Source organism: Ictidomys tridecemlineatus (genome assembly GCF_052094955.1).
Source record: "Ictidomys tridecemlineatus isolate mIctTri1 chromosome 12 unlocalized genomic scaffold, mIctTri1.hap1 SUPER_12_unloc_7, whole genome shotgun sequence".
NCBI classification, from domain to species: Eukaryota; Metazoa; Chordata; class Mammalia; order Rodentia; family Sciuridae; genus Ictidomys; species Ictidomys tridecemlineatus.
Window position 1 is genome coordinate 254,011 of NW_027520965.1, and position 23,147 is coordinate 277,157.

Consider the following 23,147-nt stretch of genomic DNA (forward strand, 5'->3'; position numbering starts at 1 on the left):
CTGTGCGTCAGTTTTGTGCCTCTATGTCTTCGCTCAGAGGGCCCCTATTTCACTTGGGAATTCTCCCCATCCCTGGGAGTCAAATGTCACCTCCTTCAAAATGCCTTCCAGATACTTCTTGGAACATCCTTCTGTTTCTATGCTCCCAGACCTTGGCATATTTCTCTAATGGCAATTTTCATATTTGGTCTCTGATCCTTGCTATAAATAAACTTTTATAGAGCCTGCTGACCACCTCTCCTACAGGCCATAATGATTCTAGGGTAGAAGCTTTACTTTCCTTACATTCATAGCTCCTTCTAGTGCCCATTAGGATAAGACCCGCCAAGTAAGGCAATATGATCCCATCTCTCCCCTCAAGAAATTTAGTCATTGCCTTAAATACATCAGTTCCATCCAAGGAGAAACTGAGGCCCTATTTACACAGAACCCATTTGCCATTTATGAGACCAGTTCCTTATCTTGAAATCCTCATAACTCTTTTCCTGGTAGATCCTGGTAGAGAGGACAGATTGCTATAGGTAGGTAATCAGAGGATCCTAGGGATTCTTAAGGAAAGGAACTCATATCAGCCTCCCAACTGACACAAGAATTTCCTTTGCAGCATTCTGGCCAGAGAGTTTTACCATCTATGAGCACTGCTGGGTCTGGCAGGTTCCTCTTCCTTCATGGAGTCAATCTGAGCCCATGCCTGCAAACCTGGGATAGGAAGGTCTTCCTGGGCTTGAGTTAGAGTCTACTTTTCTCATATCTGTGATACCTGTCCTTCCTCCTCCCCACAATCTATCTTTGCACCCAAATCTGTTTTCTTCATGCAATTATTGTGGCAGCTTTGTTCTGATCAACTCTTCAGTTACCCACTGCAGTACATAACAGGAATGACTCAGATAACTACTTCGTCATCATGCCCACTAAATTGGATTACCCTTCTAGCAATCTGATGAATTACTCAGCAAACAGCTCCAAGGGGCCTGAAATGATTGATTTCTGTCTCCATGTATAGATATTGTCAAGGGGAGAATATTGGCTTATTAACTGCCTGAAAGGCAGGATAATGCCTGCCCACTTATGGTGAGCAACTCCTCACCAACCTCTTACACTCCCTAGGTCTTGGTGGGAGCCTCCTCCCATTCAACCCACACAAAGTGTTCTGAGAACAAATGCTCTCCTCTCTCTGTCTCCCTCTGGAATTTTCCATGACTCTACCTGGCCTGACGTTTAGGGTTATGGAATAGGAGCTAGAGAGAAAATGGCCAAATTTGAACTTTGAGAGTTGCAGGAAGAAGGCATCTGTACAGTTTATAAATGTGTTCAACTTAAGAGTTATCTTAGCAGGGTTCTAATTCTATCAATTTGATTTTATTTGCTGCTCTATTTTGTTTCTAAGACCAAGGTCAATACAGATCAATCAGGAAATAGATCTACTGCATAATTTAGTACCGATTTCACTTTCAACATAAACTGTTTTGTCTTAGGCAAGTTACTGAACTTCTCTAAGGCTCAGTTATATCATGTGAAAATTTGGGACAGTTATCTCTGCTGGGTCTACCTCACAGGGCCTGCCTAAAGATGCTGTGGGACAAAATATGAGAAGGTTGTGATTTTTTAATCCAGTGTCATGTGGCAAAATCTGCGTACTTTCCCTGAAGCTGGCATTTGCACTTCCTATGGTCCTCTGGGGTTGGGGCAGGTAGGTGGAAGCTGCAGATTGGCATACATTTTCATAAGTTTTTGTTTAAAATGTGCAAAGAAAAAGCAAATCAGTTGATAAACAGGGATTTCAGGTGTTTTGCTGAAGTGTGTCTATTGTTCCTAAGCATAGAAGGCTCTGAGATGCCTTACAGAGAAAACAGGTAAGCCTCATCCAGGCACAAGTGCAATGTAAGTCATGAGTAATATGTGTTATATGTGTTAAATAAGGTGACTTTAAACAAACATGGCAACAGAGGCCCACAGGATAAGCATGTATTTCCCCTGGACAAGTGTCCAGTAATACACTACAAGGAACAATGAGAATCAATCATGTATATCATGTATATCTCTACACCCACATTTAATCCTTACATCTATACATATACATCACAAATAAATATGTCCCTTTCTCAACTGCAACAATTTCTTTGTGTTCCCTAGTTTCCCAAGACCATGATAGTTAAAATAGTACTGGCCACTATTTGGCTTCTCAAATAGACACTAGGGGTACCTTACCTGTACATTGAAAAATTGTTTCCATACCTTATACTACCGATACTAGTAACATGGGTATCCAAATTACTGTCAATGCATAAATGATTAACAAAATCTTTCTCTCTTTTTTAAGATCTCTATCTCCTGGTAGAGCTCGTTCTTTGCCATTTGCATTTGTTTGTTTAATTCATTTTCAAAATATATTTTTATTGCTTGGACTTGCTGTCTCATGTCTTCTCTACATTGTAAAAGCTATATATGCTAAACCTCAGGCTAGCATCATCCTAAACGGGGAAAAACTGAAGGCATTCCCTCTAAAATCTGGAACAAGACAGGGATGTCCTCTATCACCACTTCTATTCAATTTAGTTCTCGAAGTACTAGCCAGAGCAATTAGACAGACAAAAGAAATTAAAGGCATAAAAATAGGAAAAGAAGAAATTAAATTATCGCTATTTGAAGATGACATGATAATTTACTTAACAGACCCAAAAGGATCTACAAAGAAGCTGCTAGAGTTAATAAATGAATTCAGCAAAGTGGCAGGATATAAAATCAACATGCACAAATCAAAGGCATTCCTGTATATCAGCAAAAAAACCTCTGAAATGGAAATAAGGAAAACCACTCCATTCACAATATCCTCAAAGAAAATAAGATACTTGGGAATCAACCTAACAAAAGAGGTGAAAGATTTATACAATGAAAACTACAGAACCCTAAAGAGAGAGATAGAAGAAGATCTCAGAAGATGGAAAAATGTACCCTGTTCATGGATAGGCAGAACTAACATCATCAAAATGGCGATATTACCCAAAGTTCTCTACAGGTTTAATGCGATGCCAATCAGAATCCCAAAGACATTTCTTGTAGAAATAGATAAAGCAATCATGAAATTCATATGGAAAAACAAAAGACCCAGAATAGCAAAAGCAATTCTAAGCAGGAAGTGTGGATCTGGAGGTATAGTGATACCAGAGCTCAAACTGTACTACAAAGCAATAGTAACAAAAACAGCATGGTACTGGTACCAAAACAGGCAGGTGGACCAATGGTACAGAATAGAGGACACAGAGACTAATCCACAAAGTTACAACTATCTTATATTTGATAAAGGGGCTAAAAACATGCAATGGAGGAAGGATAGCATCTTCAACAAATGGTGTTGGGAAAATTGGAAATCCATATGCAACAAAATGAAATTGAATCCCTTTCTCTCGCCAGCCACAAAAGTTAACTCAAAATGGATCAAGGAGCTAGATATAAAAACAGAGACACTGCGTCTGATAGAAGGAAAAGTTGGCTACGATCTACATATTGTGGGGTCGGGCTCCAAATTCCTTAATAGAACGCCCGTAGCCCAAGAGTTAATAACAAGAATAAACAAATGGGACCTACTTAAACTAAAAAGTTTTTTCTCAGCAAGAGAAACAGTAAAAGAGGTAAATAGAGAGCCTACATCCTGGGAACAAATTTTTACCCCTCACACCTCAGATAGAGCCCTAATATCCAGAATGTACAAAGAACTCAAAAAATTAAACAATAAGATAACAAATAATCCAATCAACAAATGGGACAAGGACCTGAACAGACACTTCTCAGAGGAGGACATACAATCAATCCACAAGCACATGAGAATATGCTCACCATCTCTAGCAATCAGAGAAATGCAAATCAAAACCACCCTAAGATACCATTTCACTCCTGTAAGATTGGCAGCCATTATGAAGTCAAACAACAATAAGTGTTGGCGAGGATGTGGGAAAAAGGGCACACTTGTTCACTGCTGGTGGGACTGCAAAATGGTGAGGCCAATTTGGAAAGCAGTATGGAGATTCCTGGGAAAGCTGGGAATGGATCCACCATTTGACCCAGCTATTGCCCTTCTTGGACTATTCCCTGAGGACCTTAAAAGAGCGCACTATACGGATACGGCCACATCAATGATTATAGCAGCACAATTCACAATAGCTAGACTGTGGAACCAACCTAGATGCCCTTCAATAGATGAGTGGATAAAAAAATTGTGGCAGCTATACACAATGGAGTATTATGCAGCACTAAGAAACGACAAAATCATAGAATTTTCAGGGAAATGGATGGCATTAGAGCAGATTATGCTAAGTGAAGCTAGCCAAGCCCTAAAAAACAAATGTCTTCTTTGATATAAAGAGAGCCACTAAGAACAGAACAGGAAGGAAGAGCATGAGGAAAAGACTAACAGTAAACTAAGACGAATGGGGGGAGAGAAAGGAAGAGAGAAGGGAAAACATATGGAAATGGTAGGAGACCTTCAGTGATACACAAAATTATAAGAGGTTATGAGGGGCAAGGGGGTGGGGGGAAAAAAGGGGAGAGAATTGAACAACAGCAGAGGAGGTAGAGAGGGAAGATGGGAGGGGAGGGGAGGGGATGGGGGATAGTAGGGGATAGGAAAGGTAGCAGAATACAACAGTCACTAATATGCCATTATGTAAAAATGTGAGTATGTAACAGAAGTGAGTCTGTATTATGTATTTGGGGAGTTCAAAACCCAATTGAGTCGAATGTATGAAAGATGATATGTCTTGAGCTCTGTAATGTTTTGAACAATCAATAAAAAAAAAAATCTTTCTCTCTTGTCCATAAGAATCTGAGTCTGTTAACTGTTAGCTCTTTTCCCTAAAAACTTACTCTGTCACCATTGGTTATGGTTAAAAATAACCCTCACTGGTTTACTGTATCTGGAGTAGAATTACAAATATCTGCTAGGAACCCATAGTTTCAGTTATTCATTTTTCAGAAAAAAAATGAATTAGCATAAGCATGTAGAAAATGGTTAACTCACCAATAATAAAATAATGCAAATTCAATAAATTTTGGTTTTTAATTGATATTGTGCCCAGTGGGTTTTCTCATGGGCACCCTGGGACCTGATGGAGGTGTTGCATAAGGCTCTTAAGCGAGGATCCTGCACTGGTTCATGTGAGCCTTGCTTCCTTGCAACTGAACTGTCACATGGGGCCAAAGACAACAGTTCCTTGGGTAGGATGCACCCAGCCAGCAACTGGGATTTCTGCCCTATGTACTTCTAAGTTAATCTTACATCAAGGATGGCTTATGGCATTCTTGTGAGTCAAAGGTCTGGCTGGGCTTAGCCACTCCTGATGGCTCTTCTTATCAAAAACCTCATTCAACTGTGACCCAAATAAACAAATGATTAGATAAAAGATGTGAACAGAAATTACTTAAGAAAAAAAAAATAAATGAACCTAAACATATAGAAAGTGATTAACATCAATAATAAATTAATGCAAATTCAATATATTTTTGCTTTTTAATTGAACTTGTGCCTTGTGGGTTTCTAATAAGAGGGAGTGAGAAGAAGGGGTTAGCACTCAGACAAATACAGGTTCACACTCCAATTCTGTAAATTTGCAGCCTTATGACTTTAAGTCAATAATTTATCTGAGACTCAATTTCCTTATCTATAACGGAAAAAGAAAGAATAGTCCCCACAACTCAGTTATTATAAGGACTAACTGAAAGACAGAGTCCAGGAAAAGCATAAGTACTGTGTCTAGAATAAAATAGTTACCCAGAACATGGCAGCCTTGGTTAGGATCTCTGAGGTTTACAGCCTGTGCAGATATGGTAGGGTTTATGGTGCCGAGTCTGCCTTTACTGCTTATTCCTTAGGAGGCTTAAGTACCCTCTCTTCTCTTAAAAGGAAGTCATCAATTTTCTCAATTTTACTGGGTATGAAAAGCAATTCTGTGTTTGCCCAGTTCTGCAACAGTCTTCACATGGCAGGGTCTCTTTTTGGTAAAAGGCTTTCCAGTTCTAATCCCCAAATGAGTACAAGTCAGTTGCAGACTCTGTCACCCTAGCTGCTTCTCTCACTGTCCTGATACCAAGAGGGGGGCTCATTACTGGGCTTAGAGGACCTTCTGACTACAAGCTGCCAATTGTTAAGCACTTTATGAGTTGTTTAGAATGGGATTAGGCATTCTCTTACATCTGGAAAAGGAAAGCTCAAGTGGAAATGCAGAGAAGGGCACAACTGCAAGTTACCTGAACTTTCTGTCTCTCAAGGGCTCCACCACATTCTTAACACAAGAACTCAACGGCACATGGGTGCACTGCGTTGCTATCATGTTTTCTGAAATACACAAAAACGAGAGACACAAACATTTCATGCATGTATATGCACGCGCATACCATTTGACATGGTTACAATTCTAGAATTCCTTTATATGATGACTTTCATTATAATTTCAAAATAGTGTTCCATGGCAAAGTGCGATAAGATGCGGAAAATCAAGATCATTCAACCCTCTCATACAGGGGAGCACTTCAGTTTTGACATCTGATCTATAATGATCCTTCAAGAACAAAGAGTCCAGAGAGCAGCAGGTCCACTCCAGACAGGATGACCACACAGGTGGTCACTGGCATGGGTGACAGGTCACAGCCAGGTTCAGGAGATTAGTGAAGTGAAATTCCTTGGCAGTTATTTCATTATTGATTTTAAGAAGTACCAGCAGTGACAGAGTTTGGCTGGTAAATTGGTAGTCACTGAAATGGTACCGAAGTCCCAAATCTCATAGTATTTACACTGTAGGTTGGTAATAAAAAACTAATAATTATCTGTGCTCAATGTAATGCCACATATCAGGGTTCAATTCAGAGATATATATCTCTTTTATATAGGGTGCTATATTTGGGATGCAGTAGAAATAAAAGACTATTTGTGAGTTTTGTCATTATTCCCTTGAAGCAAAACACTAAAAAACAAAATTATTTTATGTGTAATGTATCCTTGGCTGCATGTCTGAAATAATAAAAATTTATAGAAATGTATCAAGGACCAAAATTGGCTATTTTTTTATTCATTAAAAATCATGTTTAGTATTTTTAGTATTCAAATAATTATCTGTAGTGCTCCCCTCTTGACTTTTGAAAAACATAATCATACTCCTGTACAAATGGTTTGGACTTTGTATATTTGCCTTTATATGCTTCTATAAGTTTCCCCCATTTCTACCTATGATCTGTTATTAAATTTTCAAAATATGTGGATTTTATGAAGTTAGTATGCCAAAGAAAAAAACAATTAATGGATTCAAAGCCCCTTTATGGTTTTCGAACGTCCCCCTTAGAATTTTCAAGAACACTATAATACTAATGAACCGACTAATACTAATGTTTGTAGAAGACAGACACTGAAAAAGTATGTCGCATACCTTTATCTTCCAGATTGTTCACTGCGTCTGCTGGAAGCTTGTGGAAGGGGGTAGATGCAAGCTGGGCAGCAGAGGTGAATTCCCCTGTGCTCTTAGGACTGGGTGCCAGGGTTCTGTTGCAGTGAATACCCCAGACGGTTGAATCATCCAAAAACTCTTCAGAATGAGGCACTTCCTACAACAAAGGAGGAGCTGAAAAATAATCGCCATCTTCTTGTTTTGTCTGTGAAATTTAGACCTTAAGACTTCAAGCTGGGTGCAGTGGTACAGAATGTATCCCTGCCATTCAGGAGGCTGAAGTGAGACGATCACGTGAAGTTTGAGACCAGTCTGAGCACCACAGTGAGATTTTGTCCCCAAAAAACATTTTACCCCTCATCTTTAATACATCTCAGTGGAACTACAACACAAGGGTCACATTTTTTATTTTAATTCTACATTTTTCTTTAAATTTGAAAAAAAAATTCCAGGTTTATAGAAAGATTACAAAGGTGGCACAGTCTCATATAACCTTCATTAAGCTCCCACTAACGTCAATTTCTTCTAGATCCTGGCACATTTCAAAAAGTTAAACACCACTTGTAGCTATCAGTCCTTACCCGGATTTCACAAGTCCCCTCCAATATCCCTTGGCTGTCCCGGATCCAGTCCAGGATGGCATGTGTGTGCCACTGTCCTGTTGACTTTGTCTCCTCTAGTTTATGACCATCTATCAGTCCTTCCTACACTTTCCTTGCACTAAAATTTGTGAACACTAGTCAGGAACTGTGCAGAATGTCCCCCTAATTTGGGCTCATTTTCTCACACGTAGACTAGAATTATAGGTTTGGGGGAAAACTTGGGGTAAAGGACCTTCTCATTATACAGTGGGGATGCATGCTAGCTAGCCACAAGGCTTGTTCCTGGTGAGGTTAAACCCAATCACTGAGAAGGCATCTGTGAGGTTTCCTCACGGGAAACCATTTTTCCCATTCTCTATTTGTTAGGGAATGGGAAAAATGTCTTACCCAAACTCAAGGGAGGTAAATTAAACTCCACCTTCTAGGATGTCATTAAAGCATTTGTGGACAAATGTTAAATCCACCGCAGAATCAACAGTGGTGAGATATTTGGAGGCTCCAGAAGTGCCTGTTTCTTCCTGAAGTTTTACTCACCAATGTCTGTTCCTTAGTGGATCTTGCCGATAGCATTTATTTTATTGGGACTCTAATGATGCCTTCCACATCACTTGGAATTCTTCTCTAAGGAAGAATCATCGTTTGCTCCCTTTTATTTATATCAATATCTGTTTTATTTCTTGGGTGATAATTCAATATTACTTTATTCTACTTATTGTTCAAATTTTTCTAGGTTTAGCTATTGGCTCATTCAGGTTGGCATCTATATTCTTTTGATATGCCACATCTTTCTTGGTTTTCTTATAGGAAAAAACAAAACCCAAAATTCTTCCTTAATTTTCTAGCACAATATGCTCCAGACTTATCTTGTATTTTTCTTGCCCCAGCCCCTAGAATCAGGCACTTCTCCAAGAACAGAATTACGGGTCAAGTTTTTTAGAGTCTGTAGGGAAAGACAAATTGCTGAGTCAGGTCCATAGCTCATGACCCCCTTTGGTTGCCCTTACAATGCCACCCATGGTTTTTATTTTTTTAATTTGTTTAGATACGTAGTGTATAACGTAGGATTCCATTCCTGTGGTTGTTCATGATGTGGAGTTATACTGGTTGTGTATTCATATATGAACATAGAAAAGTTATGTCGGATTCATTCTGTTGTCTTCCCTATTTCCATCCCTTCCTTTCATTCCTTTGTCTAATCCAATGAACTTCTGTTTGCCCCCCACTTTTATTGTGTATTAGCATCCACATATCAGAGAGAATATTTGGCCTTGGTTTTTTGGGATCAGCTTATTTCACTTAACATGATAGTTTCCAGTTCCATCCATTTACCAGCAAATGCCATAATTTCATTCTTCTTTATACCTGAGTAATGTTCCATTGTGTAAATATACCACATTTTCCTTATCCATTCACCCGTTGAAGGGCACTTAGGTTGGTTCCATAGCCTAGCTATTGTGAACTGATGTGGCTGTGTCACTGTAGTACTGATTTTAAGTCCTTTGGGTATAAACTAAGGAATGGGATAACTGGGCCAAATGGTAGTTTAATTCAGTTTTCTAAGGGATCTCCACATTGCTTTCCAGAGTGGTTGCACCAATTTGCAGTCCCATAAGGAATGGATGTAGACCTTTTCCCTCACATCCTTGTCAACATTTATTGTTACTTGTATTCTTGATAATTGCTATTCTGACTAAAGTGAGATGGAATCTCAGTGTAGTTTTAATTTGCATTTCTCTAATTGCTACAGACGTTGAGCATTTTTCCATATATGATTTGACCTTTCGTATTTCTTCTTCAGTGAAGTGCCTGTTGTGTTCCTTTAACTATTTACTGATTGGGTTATTTCATTTTTTGGTGTTATGTTTTTTGGGTTTTCTTTGCATATGCTGGAGAAATGCTCTACCTGAGTGGCAGGTGAAGAAGATTTTCTCTTATTCTGTAGGGAAGAGAATTCTCCCTCTCTCCATGTTTTCAATTGTTTCCTTTGCTAAACTTCTTAGTTTGGCACCATCTCATTTATTGATTCTTGATTTTGCTTCATGTATTTTAGTTGGTTCCTAAGTGAACATGATGAAGAGTTGGGCCTACATTTTCTTCTAGTAGATATGAGTTCAATTTCATTCTGCTATAGATGGATTTCCAGTTTTCCCAGCACCATTTGTTAAGAGGCTATCTTTTCTTCAATGTATGCTTATGGTGCCTTTATCTAGTATGAGATAACTGTACTTATGTGGGTTTGGTTCTCACACATAATTTTTATATCTTCTGCATTGTCTTCATAAAATCCACCATCTCTTCCAATGGAGGCGAAACTGGCAGATTGTTTCTTCAGATGATATAAGATAAAGTACTGGCTTATGTTTAGCATCAGGATATATGGAAAATGCATTGTGGGTTTGGTAAAAGTAATAGTTCAGCAAAATGTACCTTTAAAGTGATGGCACTATGTCTGCAATTTACTTCATTATTTGTGAAAATTTTAAGCTCAATAGATCATCAGAGGGATTAGGGAGCCAGGCAATAGTTTGTCCAAACAACCCCCCAAGGGACTACAAATAGGAGTCAGGGCTTGGTGTCTTAGTGAGGTGCTTGGTGAGCCAGTGGCTCTCAATGGTGCCTCACTGCCATGGGGTCAGCCAGGGGATGGGGATCGAGCACACTGTGGGGTACACTTAGGGCCAGGGTGGAAGTCAATGAGGACGGACACAAAGGCCACCGTAGTGGAATGCAGCTGGCTAGTGGGCAGTGAAGGGTGCCTGCTGAGCTGTGCTGAGGATGGTCCATCTCAGCTGGATTCAGATTTGCTGGGTTTCTCACTGATATTCCACTGTAGGCCTCACTTCCTCCGTCAAGGAAAAACAAATATCCCCAGGTGGCTTGTTCTTACTAGAGGGAAGGCTCTTTGAGGGCAAGGATCATATCAAATACATTTTTATTTCCTATACATATTAGATATCTGGCACATCACAGGTATTCAAATAATTGTTGAACAATATTCTAGCAATATTAGAACAATAACAAGTATTCTAACAAGTAGAATAACATTTTTCTACTTCGCATAATATATTGTGGTTTTATATACATCACACCATTTGAGTGGCATAATCACTTGGCAGATCTGTGTCAGATGAAGTAGAGAGTGGCTTACATTTGGTTTTGAAGGACGTCTGCTGCTAGAGCGTTCTCCAAAGGTCCTGGCTCCTGTGGGCTTGTTTTTAGGCTGTGGTAACCTAAGGAAAAGATTTATGAAATTAAAAACAGTAAAATATGGTGATGAAATAAATGCTACCACTTGATCTAATGTTAGAAAGATTCTCCCCTCAACTGACTATGTAAATATAAGTTGACTAACAGTTACCAAAGAGAGGGTAGAAAATGCAATTTTTGTTAGTTTTTAAATTGTTACAATTTTTTTTAGGAATAAAAGAACAATTAGGAGCATGGCCAATAAAATACCTTGGATGCCTTGAAACACCTTAGCTCTTTTCCCAGTGCCTGGCTGAGATAGGGAACTTCTCTCTGCATGCTGGTCATGCTTTCTCCATTCTGCCTGGGTGTGAATTTCCTCCATACCAAGACACTTGTAATTCACCCAGATATCTCTTTTTCCATAGTTTAAACTATTAACCACTCTCTAGTATCATGTCACTCTGCCTTAAAACATTCTCTCTGCAGCGTTACCCAGTGTAAGCCGCCTCCTTTCCCACTTATCAATCCTGCAAATGTAAACAGCACAGTACGGACACCTGCACTGACTCCTCTACATTCTGAAACAATTTCAAACCAGAGAATCCTGTTCTTTGACAAATTCTAATGCTTTCCTTTTTCTACTGTGCTTTCACTTAGAGCTCTGCCCTCCTGGAACTCATGCACAGCACTGTGGCTCTGCAGAACACTAGCAACAAGCTCCCAGCTGTTGGTGGAAAGGCTTATCAGTGCAGAGCTGGGCCAGAACCAGACCATCCTGGCAGACAGTCCAAATTCCCTCCCTGCTGCCTCACCATCTTGAGTCCTGCAGGCACCTCCAGGCATCCTGTGGCACTATGACATGCGTCCCCCCAGTGATATATTAACTTGATGTTTCTTTACCCATAATTTTCTTTGTTTCCATCTTCAAAAATAGGAAAAGCAGATGTCAAAGCAACAACTTTATTGACTCCCCAAGCCCCAGAAGAATTTGCATTTTCTGCAAGAGAATAAAAAATGTATTTCATGACTGTTCTAGGAAAAACATGACCCTTTACACTAAAACTTCAACTACAAATGAAGTGGGAGGTAGAGGGGAGAAGCATATAGAAAAGAACTGGCATCAGTTTTTAAATACTAGGTGGTAAGGCAAATCACTTTGAAGTGGGATGAAGTGATTTAACTATAATCACTGGGCAGCCTCAGGTCCCAAATTACTGCCACACATCAAGAACACAGCTCATCATTCTCCTATGACACTTCTATTATCACCTGACTCATTCAATAAAAGCTCTCAGTTGTTTTAGTTTTCATTTGCTTTAAGAAAAATCTCTTCTCCCAACTCCAAATGGATCCTACTGATCTTTATTACAATCTCTGGCTCCCAGCATGAATCCCCTGGCCCTAGGTAAGAGGGCTAGTTGCTGGCCTCCAACCACAACCTGGCCACTTTTCTACCAAGAAGGCCTCAAATCACTCCTGGACTACTCAGCTCTTCCTGATGTACCTCCCCATGGGGATTTTATCCTCCTTTAGATATCACTGTTATAGCAACCCAACCCACCTAACCCAACCCAACATACAGCAAACCCCAACTCTACCACACACATCGAAACCTTGTCCAACTCTGCCACACTTCTATTTCATGCACTTTCTGTGATGAGCAAGGCAGGGCCACATCTTAGGTAATCCCTGACAATGCCTGGGCTCTGCCCACAGTACAATGCACCAACTAGCTTTCAAATAAATTATTACTTTGAAACTGGGCTTCAAATGCATCTTCATTTTGGTCTAGAGATGGCCATTCATCTTTGTCATCAGAAACATCAGGAAGTGTAGGAGTCTGGAACATATTCATGATGAAACCTAAAAACCAGAAAGAATATCCATCAATAGATTGCAAGAGAGTTTACATTTTTTATAGTTTAAGGTGCTACACATTCAAACAAAAGGGTTTACCCAGTGCTTCCTTGATGTGCACCGTGGGCGAGGGCTGGGCTCTGGAGGGTGTTGCCTGAACCACTCCCAGTGACGTGTTTAGAGTCGCATGGAAAGAACTTGCGCTGGCCACCTTGTGCGTTTCATACACTGGCAAAGAAACAGGACCAAGAGCAGGATCATCAGGTCATTTAAAACGTGTTAGAAGGCACACAACTGCAATAACTTACAATTAGACCAGGTTACCGTGGTAACCGCAATTGTCAATAATCATCACTCCAGACCCACATACTTATCTTTGTAAGAATACATGAAGTAGGTGAGGCAAGAATCATAGTTTCACACAAAATAAAGTGAAGGCTCAAAGACAACGGGTGTTTGGCCTGAGATCAAACCAATTAGAGTTTTGTCACAGGTAGCATCCTGAGCTCCACCATGTCTCAAGTACTGTCTGCTTGTGGTCGGAGTGTAACCCCCACCCCCCACTGTCAGTCCTAGACCACTTTCCATCCCACTCAGCTTGAGCCAGTGGTGTACAAGGCCTGCACAGACTGGGCCCTGCTTGCTCAGGTTTCAGTGTATTCCTCTTTGCCCTGCTTGTCCTGAAGCTCTGGCCTCTTTACTGTGCTTAGAACACCAGGGATAGTCCTGCCTGGGGGCTCTGCATCTGCAGTTCCTCTGCTTGAAAACTGGTTCTCCGAGGTGGCTGCATGAGTAGCTCCCTCCCTATTCCTCTATGCAGGCATCACCCTCACCAGCATCTTCCCTGTTCACCTTCTCTGAAATCTAACCCCTTACTTCAATATTAGCCCTTTCATTCCTGGGAAGATTTTCATTGTTTTGTCAAGATTACATCTCTAATGATGTAGAATGGTTGGTGCCCAACATCTAGCAAGCACGCACCAAGTCTCAGTTGAATACAATGAGTCTCCAGCTGTTTCACAGGGCCCACCCTCATTAATAGTCAATGGAAAGAATGCCACAGCCACCTGCAGGGGGAAGTGAACACCCACACTGTCCCAGGTAATTTAATAAACTATGCATACACTTCCAGTGTGGTGCCAGACAGGAGAACAGTATTCGTAGTTAAACTTTGAATCACCTTTCTTACTCGACCCAACTAACATGACTCATTTTAGATTAATGTACTGAGAAAGTTAATAGAAAAACTTGCATAAATTAATCTTTCAAGGAACTCTGAACTGATAAGATATTTACAATTAATACCATTGTTTTCAATAGTCTGGGGCTGAAATAACCCCTGGATTCTAAGAAGAGGATTCCTAACGCTTAGGTTTAGTAAGGTCAGAAGGCTTCCTGTCCCATAGCCCCAGTAGAGCCCAAGAAGTGTGCCCCAGCAGGCCAGGATAAAGAGACCCCCATGAAGCTCACCTTCTTTGGTCTCTGCTCCACTCTGTGGCTGAAATCCATGAGCACTCTGACTCATACATCTGGAAGAGAAAACCCTGAGACACACAAGAATCAACATGTCTTACAAGAGAGTTTCTCATTAACTCTCAAGAAATAATAGTAAAAGAAGCTGGTCAACAATCACAGCCTGTTGCTGAAACACAGATGGAGCTGCTTAGATCCACGGTGTAAATAAATGAAATGTTTTTTCTCTTCAGTTCTTTTTGAGGAAAACACTCTTACAGATAAAGGCCAGGCATGGAACACTAGTATGTCGTGTCACTTCTGTGTCTCGGCACCACAACAACCAGCCCTCCTTGTGGCAGGACAGGACAATGGCTTCCTAGTTCCAATGGGCTCATTTGCTGTACAGCATAAGGGGCTGACTGGGCACTGATGCCCAACAAGGTGGAGGCACGGATGTGCTTCAGCTCAGCGAATACCTTTCTGATGAGCCCACAGCCACAGGCTAACATCCAGATTTTAAAACAATAGCTACCAACAAAGATAAGAAAACTATGCAAACCACATGCATTAAAGCTGTGGTTAAGTACACTAGGGGCAGGGGCCTCACCTCATACTGCCCAGGATTCCCTTAAGGAATGTCATTAAAATGTGAAGTAAAAAGCACAAAGCACTTTTAATTAAACAATATCGTATCAAATCACAAGTTGCAAGACAGTCAAAGTGGCTGAAGATAAAAACAAACACAACAAGTGATGTGACATTAATTCTAATATCTGAAGCCCAGAAAACTCTCAAAATTGGGGAAAAAACTTTCACAATAGTGTGGAGGTGGCTTGTGACATGGAGTCACAAACATGGATCCCATACTGCTCCGTGGGAGGACAAAAGGAGTACGAGGGCATGCCAGCCACTGCCTGGAGTAATGTCCCCTGCAGGCCTTGGCCACAGCCAGGAGGCAAAAGGCAATTCCAACTATAGGTGTTTATTCTTCAAATACAGAGCGACTTGCGTTTCAGGAAATTTTAATTTATAATTCAGAAGAAAAGTATGAAGACAAACAAATCTAAAATATAGAGGAGGGATAGAGCCCTCTAAGGAGGTATAAAATATACATGTTTGAAAGTTTTGGGCTCAATGTTTTGATAATTTTTTCAACAACATATTCATGTAAATCATTTTAGCTGGGTATGGTGGCACACACCTGTAATCCAAGCTACTCAAGAGGCTGAGCCAAGAGAAGCCCAAGTTTGAGGCCAGCCTCAGCAGCTTAGTACATACTCTCAGGAACAACAAAACCAAAAAAAGAGATGAGGATGTTGCTCAGCGATAAAGCACCCTCAGGTTCAATTTCCAGTACTGCAAGAAAAACATTTTTTAGTAGAGATACCCCATCTCTTACATAATGCTCTTGATACTGCAGGTCATAAAAAAGAAGCTGACAGATGCCATTTACACCACTCTCATCTCTAGGTCTGGCTTTGACTTACCTGGACTCTGTCACTGGCTGGGCTGTCAAAGGAGTAGGAGGAGCTATGCTCTGGCACACTGCTGGGGACACCAAAGCAGGAGGAACAGCATCTGCCGCAGGAGGAACAACAGGAGGCACCTCTCTGGGCTTCTCACCCAAGTTCTTTGGGGTTTGCTGATTGAGTGATGGAAGACATCGAGCACCAAGTTCCCACTGAGCACCTGTGCCTAGCCCCACACATGCTGAATCCACCTTTCATGCCAGACAAACAAAGGAACAAAAATAAACCACAAAGACCAGAATGTTATTATCAGGTATTAGAGCTTTCAAAGCATGTGACCCTTATCCTTCCAGGTGCTTTAAAACCCCTGGAAATTTTCAACAGTGACGAAAAAGACCACTCTAAAACATAACGAATGCTGTGTAGCTTCCAATCCCGGCTGTGAATGCCACTCACACTTCTAACCATTGGAAAATAACCAGCTTCTGCAGTCATATCAGTATTTAAGAAGTGTCTTGTTTCTCTTTATTAAATTGAGGGAAAAAAAACAATAAATCAATGTTACCAAACGCTCACAATGGTGTTCTCTTAAACTACCCTTGATAGGCAGCGTCGTCTTCCTGAATAGGACATGTGTATATGAATTGCCTCAGAAATAGGGTTCATGTTGGGAAGGATTAGACTAAAGGTCTTTGTTTTTCTACTCACAAGTACATAGATTAGAACTAATGTTACCAACTTAAAAGACAGAAGGGTTAATTCCTTGCCTGAAAAGTATCCTTACAAATTGTTAGGAAAAACATCAAATGTCTAGAATATTGTTTTAAACAATAACACTACTTATCAAAGAATATAACTTAAAACGACCTACATCATTTCCTTACCTACTAAATTAGTACAGATCAAAAATAATTGTACACCCCAACCAGAGGAGGAGCCCAGCCTCCCGCCTGCACGGTAGGCAGACCATGCAACCCGGAGAGGGGGCCCAATTGCCCGCCAGAGAGGTAGACAGACCACCCCAACTGGAGGAGCTGCCTGCCCATATGGTCACCTGACCGAGCTCTGGACAAACATAGGTCTCCCCAACACCCCCACCTCATCAAACACCTTATGAGAAAAAATGATGGAACTCATCTTGGAAACTCCCACCAACCCTTAAAACCCATTAACCGGTGGGCGTGGCTACCAGTTCGGTTCTTCAGCTGATCAGGCACCTGGTTTACATCTCAGAGAATAAGAGTGGAGAGGCCACAGGTGGAAGTTCAAGTCCTCTCATACTGACTACCACCACCACCCTGAACCCAGAGACTCCAGCTAAGAACTGACAATGCCACCAACTGGAAGAAATGAAAATAGAGTTCTGAGAGACATTTTTTTTTCTTTCTTTCTTTTATCTTCTCTCTTTCTCTTCATCCATTCATCCAGTCTCCTCTACCCTTCCCCCTCTGGTCCTCGAAACCTCAACATATGTGAAACCAAGAATTGTGCATGAAAAAGGTCTTTAACAACTGAGTCACCAGAATAATATAATATAGAGGAATTCCATATGCCCCACCTCCCTCCCCCCCTTTTATTTCTTTTTTCTCTTATTTTCTTTTTCCGGCCCTCTTTTTTCTCTTTCTTTCCTTGTTATTTGTTTTTCTCCTTCTTACTCCCTCTATCCCAACAGACACAACATAATCTATGGGACACAATGAAAGCAGTTCTAAGAGGAAAATTCATTGCTAGGAGTTCATTCCTTAAAAAAAGAAAAAAAAAACAAATAAATGATCTCGCACTTCATCTCAAAACCCTAGAAAAAGAAGAGCAAAACAACAGCAAAAGTAGTAGAAGGCAAGAAATAATTAAAATCAGAGCTGAAATCAATGAAATCGAAACAAAAGAAACAATTGAAAAAATTGACAAAACTAAAAGTTGGTTCTTTGAAAAAATAAATCAGATCGATAGACCCTTAGCCATGCTAACGAAGAGGAGAGAGAACTCAGATTACTAGCATAGGGGATGAAAAAGGCAATATCACAACAGACACTACAGAAATACAGAAGATAATTAGAAATTACTTTTAATCCTTATACTCCAATAAAATAGAAGATAGTGAAGGCATCGATAAATTTCTTAAGTCATATGATCTGCTCAGATTGAGTCCGAGGGATATACACAACCTAAACAGACCAATATCAATGAGGAAGACAGGGATGCCCTCTCTCACCACTTCTGTTCAAGAAGCCATCAAAAGACCACCAACTAAGAAAAGCCCAGAACCGGATGGGTATACAGCAGAGTTTTACAAAACCTTTAAAGAAGAACTAATACCCAAACTTTTCAAGCTATTTCAGGAAATAGAAAAAGAGGGAGAACTTCGAAATTCATTCTACAGGGCCAACATCACCCTGATTCCTAAACCAGATAAAGACACTTCAAAGAAAAAAAACTACAGACCAATATCTCTAATGAACCTAGATGCAAAAATCCTCAATAAAATTATGGCAAATCGGATACAAAAACATACCAAAAAGATCGTGCATCATGATCAAGTAAGATTCATCCCTGAGATGCAAGGCTGGTTCAATATATGGAAATCAATAAATGTTTTTCACCACATCGATAGACTTAAAGATAAAAACCATATGATCATCTTGATAGATGCAGAAAAAGCATTCGATAAAGTACAGCATCCCTTTATGTTCAAAACACTAGAAAAACTAGGGATAACAGGAACATACTTCAATATTATAAAAGCTATCTATGCTAAGCCTCAGGCTAGCATCATTCTGATGGGAGAAAAATTGAAGGCATTCTCTCTAAAATCTGGAACAAGACAGGGATGCCCTCTCTCACCACTTCTGTTCAACATAGTTCTCAAAATACTGGCCAGAGCAATTAGATGAAAGAAATTAAAGGCATAAAAATAGGAAAAGAAGGACTTAAATTATCACTATTTGCGGTTGACATGATTCTATACCTAGCAGACCCAAAAGGGTCTACAAAGAAACTACTAGAGTTAATAAATGAATTCATCAAAGTGGCAGGATATAAAATCAACACACATAAATCAAAGGTATTCCTGTATATCAGCGACAAATCTTCTGAAATGGAAATGAGGACAACCACCCCATTCACAATATCCTCAAAAAAAAAATAAAATACTTGGGAATCAACCTAACAAAAGAGGTGAAAGATTTATACAATGAAAACTACAGAACCCTAAAGAGAGAAATAGAAGAGGATCTTAGAAGATGGAAAAATATACCCTGTTCATGGATAAGCAGAACTAACATCATCAAAATGGTGATATTACCAAAAGTCCTCTATAGGTTTAATGCAATGCCAATCAAAATCCCAACAGCATTTCTTGCAGAAATAGATAAAACAATCATCAAATTCAGATGGAAAAATAAAAGACCCAGAACAGCAAAAGCAATTCTAAGCAGGACAAGTGAATCAGGCGGTATAGCAACACCAGACTTCAAACTATACTTCAGAGCAATAGTAACAAAAACAGCATGGTACAGGTACCAAAACAGGCGGGTGGACCAATGGTAGAGAACAGAGGACACAGAGACCAATCCACAAAATTACAACTATCTTATATTTGACAAAGGGGCTAAAAGCATGCAATGGAGGAAGGATAGCATCTTCAACAAATGCTGGGAAAACTGGAAATCCATATGCAACAAAATGAAACTGAATCCCTTTCTCTCGCCATGCACAAAAGTTAACTCAAAAGGGATCAAGGAGCTTGATATCAAATCAGAAACTCTGTGTCTGATAGAAGAAATAGTAAGCTCCAATCTACATATTCCCTAAAGACCTTAAAAGATCGCATTATAGGGATACTGCTACATCAATGTTCATAGCAGCACAATTCACAATAGCTAGGCTGTGGAACCAACCTAGATGTCCTTCAAAAGATGAATGGATAAAAAAAAATGTAGCATTTATACACAATGGAGTATTACTCTGCACTAAAAAATGATAAAAGCATGGCATTTGCAGGGAAATGGATGGCATTAGAGCAGATTATGCTAAGTGAAGCTAGCCAATTCCTAAAAAACAAATGCCAAATGTCTTCTTTGATATAAGGAGAGCAACTAAGAACAGAGCAGGGAGGAAGAGCATGAGAAGAAGATTAACATTAAACAGGGATGAGAGGTAGGAGGGAAAGGGATAGAGAAGGGAAATTGCATGGAAATGGAAGGAGACCCTCATTGTTATACAAAATTACATATAAGAGGAAGAGAGGGGGAAGGGTAAAAAAAAACAAGGGAGAGAAATGAATTACAGTAGATGGGGTAGAGAGAGAAGATGGGAGGGGAGGGGGGATAGTAGAGGATAGGAAAGGCAACAGAATACAACAGACACTAGTATGGTAATATGTAAAAACGTGGATGTGTAACCAATCAGATTCTGCAATCTGTATACGGGGTAAAAATGGGAGTTCATAACCCACTTGAATCAAATGTATGAAACATGATATATCAAGAACTATGTAATATTTTGAACAACTAATAATAAAAAATAAATAGAAGAACAGAAAAAAAATAATTGTAATACAGGTTTACTTACATATTGCTTATATAAAATGCTTGGAATTAGAAATGTGTCAGGTTTCAAAATTTTTTCAGATTTTGGGAATATTTTCATAGACTAGTTAAGCATGCATCCCTTATTCAAAAATTTGCAATCTGAAATGCTCTCAGATCCACAACTTTCTGAGAATGGGACATGACACTAAAAAAGTTTCAGATTTGGGAGCTTTCCAGATTTCAGAGATGCTTGACCAATATTCAGTTCTGAAGAAAATATTTTAAAAAGAATAATCAGAGATTTTCTCTACCAGATAGCAAAATAGGAAAGCTATAGCATATATACAATATGGAAAGATCAAGAAGAGATATACTCTCACTCCTCTTCTCTATCCAGAATTCACCTAATCCTCCCATGCTCCCCCTCCCTACCCCACTATAAGTCAGCCTCCTCATTTGATTTTTTGGCAATTGGAGAAAGGGAGGGGGCAGGGGATTAGCAAGGGAGGTGGAATATGATGGACATCATTATCCAAAGTACATGTATGAAGACACAAATTGGGTGTCAACATACTTTATATATAAACAGATATGAAAAATTGTGGTATATATGTGTAATAAAAACTGTAATGCAAAAAAAGGTACATAAAGGCATGAATTGGCGTGAACATACTCTATATACAAAGATAAGAAAAATTATATCCTATATGTGTAATAAGAATTGTAATGCATTCCACAGTCATGTATTTTAAAAAAATCAATAAAAGAGTAAATAAATAAATAAATAATATATATATATATATATATATATATATATATGTATGTATAAAGAAGAGAAAGAGTGACTAAAACAAATATTAGAAATGGATTTTATAATATAAAAACTTAGTATGTGATAAACATATTTTGAATAAAGGGGCCGAGCTGGTCAATAAATGATTTATGGACAACTGGCAATTCATTTTGGAAAGTACATCTTCATGCCACCTCTACACAAGAAAATCCTATAAAGGGAGCAGGAGGACCAGACCCTTAGGGTACTGAGTATGATGGAGGGACAGAGCTGTCCATCACATTTGTTTTGTTACAACACGCTTCTCAAGAACAACAGGAATTACATTTGTAAAACCGAGAGTCAGAATGATCCAGGACTTTCCAATACCAATGGTAGAAGCCAAAAGGCAACGGGCAATGCCTTTGAAAACTCTAAGGGAGGCTGAGGCAAGAGGATTGCCAGGTCAAGGCCAGCCTGGACAACTTAACAGACCCTGTTCCAAGATCAAAAGCAAACCAACAGAAAATGCACTGAGAGTATAGCTCAGTGGTAAAGTAACCCTGGGTTCAATCTCTAGTACTGCATAAAATCCAAAGTGACTTGAGGGAAATGATTTCCTTCCTAGAACAGTTCTAGTCAAATCATCAACCAGAGTGAGGGTAGAACAAAGACACCATTAGACAAGCAAGAGATCTCAAAAACTTAACCCCTCATACATGCTTTTTAAAAAAGTTATGAGAGATTGTGTACCTTTAAAATGGGGACCTTAAGGAAAAGCAATGGCATGTGAATCAGGGATATACCACTAGAGAAAAGCAGGAAAAACCACTCCTCAGAGGCTCTGGGAGACATCTGGCCAAAAAAAGGGAATGGGAGTGCATCTGATGTATTGGATGTGATTGATGAATATTTTAAATTTCTTCAGAATTTGAGGATAGATGACTGCTAAGTAGCAAGAAAATACATAAAAACAAAACAATGAGACAATTATTTTAACAATTGCTTATATCTATCAAGGGAAAACACAAGTTATATAAAAATTGAAATAAACATTAAAAATGAAAAAACCCAATAGAAAAATAGACAAATCCATCAAAGTCAATTTATTTGATTGGTACCAGGGATTGAACCCATGGGTGCTTAACCACTGAGTCATACCCCCGGCCCTTTTTATTTTGAGACAGAGTCTCCCTAAGTTGCTGAGGTCAGCCTTGAACTTGTGATCCTCCTGTCTCTGTCTCTGGAATCACTGGGATTTTAGATGTGCACCACCACACCTGATTTTATGGTCAATTTAAAGAAAAAAGAAGACAAAAAGCCACTAAATCAATTAAAAATGTCCAGTACCACTTGTAATTAAAGAAACAGGTGGTTGAAAATACTTAGGATAACTAACATTATCAAAGTGTATGTGAGAAACAACTAATTTTATATACTATTGATATGAGGTAAAATGAAATTTTTTAGAGGACAGTATTTTAGGTGCACAAACTTCAAAGGCAACAGTTGTACTTCCATCTTTTCTAGAGAAACAATCTTTTATCATGTTTGTAACAGTCTCTGTATGATGTTGGTACCTGCCCTGCTGTAAGTATGACAGAAGACCATGCTGCAGCGGGTAAACTGGGTCTCTGTGCAGTGATATTGAAAGATCTATAAGATATGTTTGTAGAAAAAGCAGAAAATAAGTCTTATTTATATGGAAAATTCAACTGCGTTCATTTTTATGTGTGTTCATGCATAGCATATATCTGGAAAAAAGATAAACTTCAGCAATTAGCACTGAATAAGAACATTCGTGGATATTCATGTATGTTTGAGTCTTCCCCCGACCCGTGTGG

General features: G+C 39.4%; 1 pseudogene across 1 annotated transcript in view; it reads right to left on the reverse strand.

Annotated features, from left to right (window-relative positions):
- Positions 1–23,147, reverse strand: part of LOC144372358 (mitotic checkpoint serine/threonine-protein kinase BUB1-like) — a 216,638-nt pseudogene that overhangs the window by 180,623 nt on the left and 12,868 nt on the right. The window contains exons 4-11 of the transcript XR_013432373.1: positions 16,021–16,253; positions 14,549–14,622; positions 13,178–13,306; positions 12,974–13,084; positions 12,122–12,218; positions 11,181–11,262; positions 7,413–7,587; positions 6,241–6,328 (exon numbers count right to left, since the gene is read on the reverse strand). The product of XR_013432373.1 is annotated as a mitotic checkpoint serine/threonine-protein kinase BUB1-like (transcript). The remainder of the gene's footprint in view (positions 1–6,240; positions 6,329–7,412; positions 7,588–11,180; positions 11,263–12,121; positions 12,219–12,973; positions 13,085–13,177; positions 13,307–14,548; positions 14,623–16,020; positions 16,254–23,147) is intronic.